This window comes from Heptranchias perlo, chromosome 8, assembly GCF_035084215.1.
Source record: "Heptranchias perlo isolate sHepPer1 chromosome 8, sHepPer1.hap1, whole genome shotgun sequence".
In the NCBI taxonomy this organism is placed as follows: Eukaryota; Metazoa; Chordata; class Chondrichthyes; order Hexanchiformes; family Hexanchidae; genus Heptranchias; species Heptranchias perlo.
This window is the reverse complement of record NC_090332.1, coordinates 21,327,039-21,333,384: the sequence shown is the minus strand read 5'-3', so window position 1 is coordinate 21,333,384 and position 6,346 is coordinate 21,327,039. Positions and strand designations below refer to the sequence as shown.

The following is a 6,346-nucleotide window of genomic DNA, read 5'->3' as shown; positions in this document are numbered from 1 at the left end:
GGTTTATCTTGATGGGGAGAGTGCGCATGGTTTGAAAACTCTGAAGCACAGTGATAGGTTTCCACATGTATCTAGGTGTTTTTTTCCATTGCTGCTCATTTAGTTTGGATCATTGGAGAGCAGTGCCTCAGTGATAGAAAGCTGAGTCGATGATTCTGCAGCAAGATAAGGAAGCAAGATAAGGAAGCCGATTTAACAATTTAGATATAGAGAGCCAGCATATCAACATCACTCTCCCATGATCTGAACTAAACAAGTGGTAATGCAAAAGTGCCTTTAGATACAAAAGAAAACTGCATAGACTACAGCCCAAGTTTCGTGGCATCCAACCAATAGAGTTGGCAGTTGTGAAATTATTCTCATTTACTTGATAGCTCTATCATCAATCATGGTTAACACTTTAATTAATACTTTAAAACTGTTTATGGACAATAAAGGAGATACTTTGTACATTGCATTTTCTCCAATGATTACAGAATGATTCTTGCCTTTAATGTTACTGAAGGTTGGCTTTCTGGTACATTGAGATCTATTATCTCATATCATCCGCAGCAATAACAATAATGTTCAAACAACTAGTTGAGTGCTTTTTAATTGCATTCCTGTGGTTGATGGGAATTGTTCCCGTTGCCTGCAGCTAAGGTGTCACCACGTGTTGAGGGCTTCCAATTAGTTGCAAGTTTGCTAATGGTTCAGGTTGCTTAGGTACTGTGCTCATTTGTTTAATAACACATGTGCCAGCATCTTATCTCCCAGCCAAAGATGGAACATGCCAAGTCATAGAAATGCAGGTTCAGAATGTAAAACACAAATGTCCTTCTCATCCCTGCTGTAACTGATAATGTTGTGAGATTGTATTAAAATATCGCAAATTAACCAATGTTCAATAGCTCCAGGTTCAATTCAGATTGAAGAATACATAGAAACAATATATACAAAAAGATGTATGTGATGACAAGCCCACTGAAATCATATTGACTCCCAGATTTCTATCCCCGTTTACCAGACCAAAGTTGATTACAATGATTGACTGTGCTTCCTCTTCATGATGAGTTAATGTGTGGATGTCTGTGCTTTCTCCCCAGTGGTTTACCATTCCCTGGCATTATATGCTGTCTTCTCCTGCAAGAGGAATGCATTTTGTTAATTGGCTGTAGCAGTCATCAGATCCTGCAGTCATAATCTGTCAGGATCCATGGAATGAATGGTAATAACAGTAGGTAGAAGAGAATAAGAACCTAGGATTTGAGAATTCAATGTGCTAGCACTGTGTGTTTTGGATCTTCTGGGGCAAGGAGAAAAATGCCATGTGATGCCTCAAAGGAATATTGGGGCAAGGAGCATCCATTTGTCTCTTTGTGTTTCAGTACGCTTTCCTGCTACTTACCTGACAACTCACTTAACTTTGCTGATCTTGTGAGGTCATTAAGCTTCTACTGACACTGTATGAGGGTTCTTGGGGTATTGAGGTGCTACTCATAATCACAGACACCTCCTTCCACATGAGATTATACATAATGTATAACTTATTTAAACTTCAAATCACTATTGTAGCCAGACTAGTTCTGGGCTACTGGCTTATTGTTGAGAAAAATTGCTGTCTGCAGCCTGAGAGTTAACCCCATATATGCCGGATCTAGCATTACAGAAATATAATTTCAAAAATTCAATTTAGGCAGCACAAACAAAAATCCAATTTGTGACGGTTCTTTTAGAGTCATATTTTCTCTGATTTGGTGAAAAAATAGACATCAGCAAATGGCAGCAAAACTTACAGAAGGCGGTAACGGACTTTCCATTTGTATTAACTCTGCCCCGAGTCTTGCTTTCATACTGAAATGTGTTAAATATGGTGATCTTTGGGTATATCAGGTTGACTACTGGGTTCTCCTTATTCTGTAAAGAGCAGATGGGACATTATTGGTACATATGCGCACATCCATTGGTTTCTGTGTTGTTGTTACATGCACTATTATGCACTTGTGCACAGATTGTAATATAAGCAAGTCACTGAATTATAATTAATATGGTACATACCAGCAACTCTGCACACCTCCCCAAACTCCACAGTCCCAATGTCTTTCAGACTGTCCCTCCTTGAATGAGTTAACAATAGCATCCTCACATGGAGCTCATTCATGCTATGGCCTCCTATTGTGTGGAAGTCTTGACTTTAAACAAAAAAGAATTAGGGACAGAGTAATGGTGATTGACAGAAATCCCTTCCCACATTATATTATTTTTCCCATCATGTGATGGAGTAAAGGAGAATCAGACACCATTCAAGGAGGATGCAGCCCACCAGATATTACCCACCTCCCACAAAGAATATACAGGAAACTCAGGTTATATCAGGATCTCTCTGAGGATCTCTGCATAAGAGTGTGCTTTGCCAAAGAGGCAACAGGACATTTCTGTGACATGGTGCAGGAAGACCTGCAGCCACACTCAACTGCCTGCACTGCTCCCTCAGTGGCTATGAAGGTGATGACTTCCCTCAACTTCTAGGATTATTTCAGGCAGCCACCGGGGATCTCTGCAACTTCAACCAGAGAGCAGTACAAGCATTCGTCAGCTCGTTGACGCCCTTTACAGCAGAGCGGCCTAATTCATAAACTTTGGCATCACAGCAAGGCAACAGACAGATACGGCCATCCAATTTTGTAGGGTTACCAACTTGCTGGCTTCCCCGAGGTCCAGGGTGCAATCGATGGCAACCACATTGCATTGATGGCGCCCACTGAACACCCCCTCAGCTACAAGAACAGAAAAGGATTCCGCTCTCTCAATATTCTAGTGGTGTGTGACAACAATCAGAGGATCCTCCACATCAATGGCCAATATGCAAGAAATTGTCATGATGCCTTCATCGTTTGGCCCTCCCTGACCTCTTCAGGGAAGAGAATCAAGTACACGGACGACTTCTGAGTGACAAAGCATACCCCCTGCTTACATGGCTAATGACCCCAATCAGAATGCCTTGAAAAGCAGCAGAGGAGTGCTACACTGAGGCAAATGTATCTACTAGGTTGGTGATTGAGTGGACCATTGGGCTGTTGAAAGCGTGCTTTCACTGCCTGGGAGAACATCTGCAGTTTGCTGCAGGTCGGGTGATCAGAATAGTGCTATCCTGCTGTGCCCTTCATAACTTTGCCATTTATGAAGGGCTGTAGTTGAACAAAACTGAGGAGGAGGCCTTGGCTTCAGTGGATCCAGAATTACATGGAGCAGACCATCAGGATGACGTGCACTTGTTAACTGCTGCAAGGACCATCTGTCTTCTTCTCTGTCTAACTCAGTCCACCTTAGATGAGAAATATACAAGAAACAAAAAGATGCAAAACACATGATACTAAATGACACATTGTTAGTCATTGGACATCATCCAATCATATTCAGCCTGAGTATTATTCCCAAAAAGCTTCTTGTGAACACTGGGAAATCCAAATTCATATACAAATATTCCCAGTAATAACACCATGGCAACAAACTATTGGAAATGTACTTGAGTCTTTAAGATATGGATATATTTAATTTATATCTTTTTCATCACTTGTATCCAACCAGTTTATTTCAATGAAAATGTTGCCATTTTTTGTGCAAGGAAAACTAACCAGAACAGGAACACAAGAAGCATGTCATTTTACTATTCTGGAGGGAGGGGGGCGCGCGCGGTCAGAGTGGGCTTTGTTGATTCCCAGCTAAAGCCTGCATCAAATGTACACTGTCTCATCTCATCGACATGAATGAGAGATGGATGAAAGAAACCCCGGGAATGTAATAACTGCTCCAGTAACACTGTGCACTCCTGCTAAGTGTGTAACTCATTTCCTTCAATCCTTTATATACTCAGAAGAAGAACACATACAGATATCCACTGTAGCGCAAGGACTCATTTATTTGGAAGCATGCTGTTTTATATTTACATATAATCAGATAGTTTTGACTACTTGAAGAGATTCAAGTATGATGTTTATGCTGGTTAAATAGATGAAGGATTAGCAGGCTAAATGATTTTACTAGTTAAATAGATGAATGATTAACAGGTTAGCATTTGCAATGTGTGTCCAATAGACTATCCACTTAACAGTAAACAATTCATTATTCTACACAAAGTAGACATGGACTGTCATAGAAAGGAACAGGAGGAATTTGGCTTTTTAAAGTTTTTTTATCCCTTCCTCTTTTCTCTCTCCTGAAGGTGCTAGCTCTGACTGGGGTACAATTTCATGGGTGTCAGCAACCCTACGAGGCCTCATTCATGTAAATTCTGACTTTCAAAAGACCATCCACTTAAGAGCATCAGGGAGATGTGGGCACACTGTCAATCCTGTACAAGATCACAATGGGCATAAGAGCTGCTTGTATTTAAGCCAGACCTCCATGTTTAAGCCAGGATCTTAATGCTGTATCCTAACTGCAGAAATAAGCTTGGAACTTCCATGGGAGTTCTTGAGCAAAAGATTGACAGAACTCCTGGAGAAAAAGTATAAATGGAAAAAAATGGCTGTTTCTTCAGGGTTTACCGCTGATCTTCTGCCAATGTTATGATGGGAGATTGGGAGAACTCCACAGATATTCTCCCTCGTAGTTTTTAACCATTGTGGTTGAGCAATGAGATTCAGAACAATTGTTCCCTTGACACACATCTTAATTCCTTCTGTCTTCTTTTTGTTTCTCTGTCTGATTTTTCTCTCATTGTCTCTTGTTTTAGTCTTTCTTTTCTCTTTCTTGCTCTCACTCTCAGTCCATTTCTCTAGTTCCCATTTAATTTTTTTCTCTTTGGTGTCTTTTCTTCCCTTTATCACTCTCCACATATAATTGGAATGGTTATTTATTCCTTTTAAGGAGTAAGATTTCTTTTCATTTATTATTTTCTCCCTTTTTCCCTATTGAGTCTTCCTGCATTATATATACTATCCATCATGAAAGGACAGATGGATGAGCATCCAGTTCCCAGAAATACATAGAAGTTACAACTTGGAGACAGGCCACTCGGCCCAACTAGTCCGTGTCGGCATTTGCCCTCCACATGAGGAAATAGTTCTAATCATATTTACCCACCCTGTTCCCATATCACTTCAACCTGTTTTCCTTCATCCACCTATCCAATCTAATCTTGAATGTTGACATAGTTTCTGCCTCAACCACTAACTCTGGAAGTGAATTCCACAGCCTCACAGCTCTCTGTGTGAAGAAGTTTCTCCTGCCCTCTGTTCGAAATCTCTTACATTTAATCTAGTATCTGTGGCCCCTTGTTTTTGACCCCTCAGCCAATGCCGCTCTGAAACCAGCCTTTAGAAGGTTCATGAGAGCAATCTGAGTGTGTGTGGGTGGGAGAGGGTGAAAACTCTCTCCCTGACATCCTCTCTCACCACTCTCTGCAGAAGTCCCTGACTGGCCTGATTAGTCATTGATAATGACGAGGCACCAGAGTTGGTGATGGAGTTTGAAGGCACAGACCCACATCACACCACTTCATGGCACTGAGCATTGCTAGCCAGTGAGATATGCCATCATGCGTACTTAGGAGAAGCTTTTTACTGAATTGACCATAAGGGTAGAGTTAATAGTTAACAGCAATTCCTGGGTATTTTGCTGTATAACAAGTATTTCTAATTTTTCACTTATAGCTAGACCAGCTGGTTTATAAGTAGTCTTATTCATATATGTAAATTAAGCCTACTTAAATTAGGTCTAATTAACATAATTAATGATTTTACAATCTCTAACAACATAACAATAATACCTACTAAGTTTTGTAAAGGCAGTTGTTACTGTTTTTGAGTTACTGGGGAAGGTATTTTTTTAAGTAACCTCATTTACACACTTAGTTTAAATCTAATTAGTATAATTAATTATTACTTTATCAGTAATAGCATAATGGACGTGCTCTCCAAATTTAACTAGGACAGGGCTTATGTTCTTTATTTTAAGGAAAAGCCTATTTTCTCATTTGTTCAATTTGCATATGTAAATTAAGTGTAATTTGTATAATTTATTAATGTGTTAACCCTCACAGTATGCTAATTCTAGCCATCAAAGTTTCCCAAAAATAGGACTTAAGATGTTCAAGTTACAGTGAGACATCTGTTTGCTAATATACCTAATTTGCATAGATACACTAGGTTAAATTGCTTAATTTGTGAATACGTGAGGGTCTGATGTTATCTTTCACAGCATAATAATGATACATTTTGAGTTTCATACAGATAGGACTATAAATCTTTCAGCTGTAGAGGAATCTATTTTTTAATTAATATGATGTATATATGGAAATTAGATCTAAACAAGATACATTAATATTTTTATATTCTTAAGTTTAACAGCTATGTCCTTTAGGTTT

The 6,346-nt window shown here is 39.4% G+C and overlaps 1 long non-coding RNA gene across 1 annotated transcript; it reads right to left on the bottom strand.

Moving 5' to 3' along the window:
* Window positions 1-512: 512 nt before the first annotated feature.
* On the bottom strand, window positions 513-2,092 carry LOC137324158 (uncharacterized). The gene is made up of 3 exons (XR_010963517.1): window positions 2,038-2,092; window positions 1,776-1,896; window positions 513-1,122 (listed from the first exon to the last, which is right to left on the bottom strand). It is a non-coding gene; the product is annotated as an uncharacterized lncRNA (long non-coding RNA).
* Window positions 2,093-6,346: the final 4,254 nt, after the last annotated feature.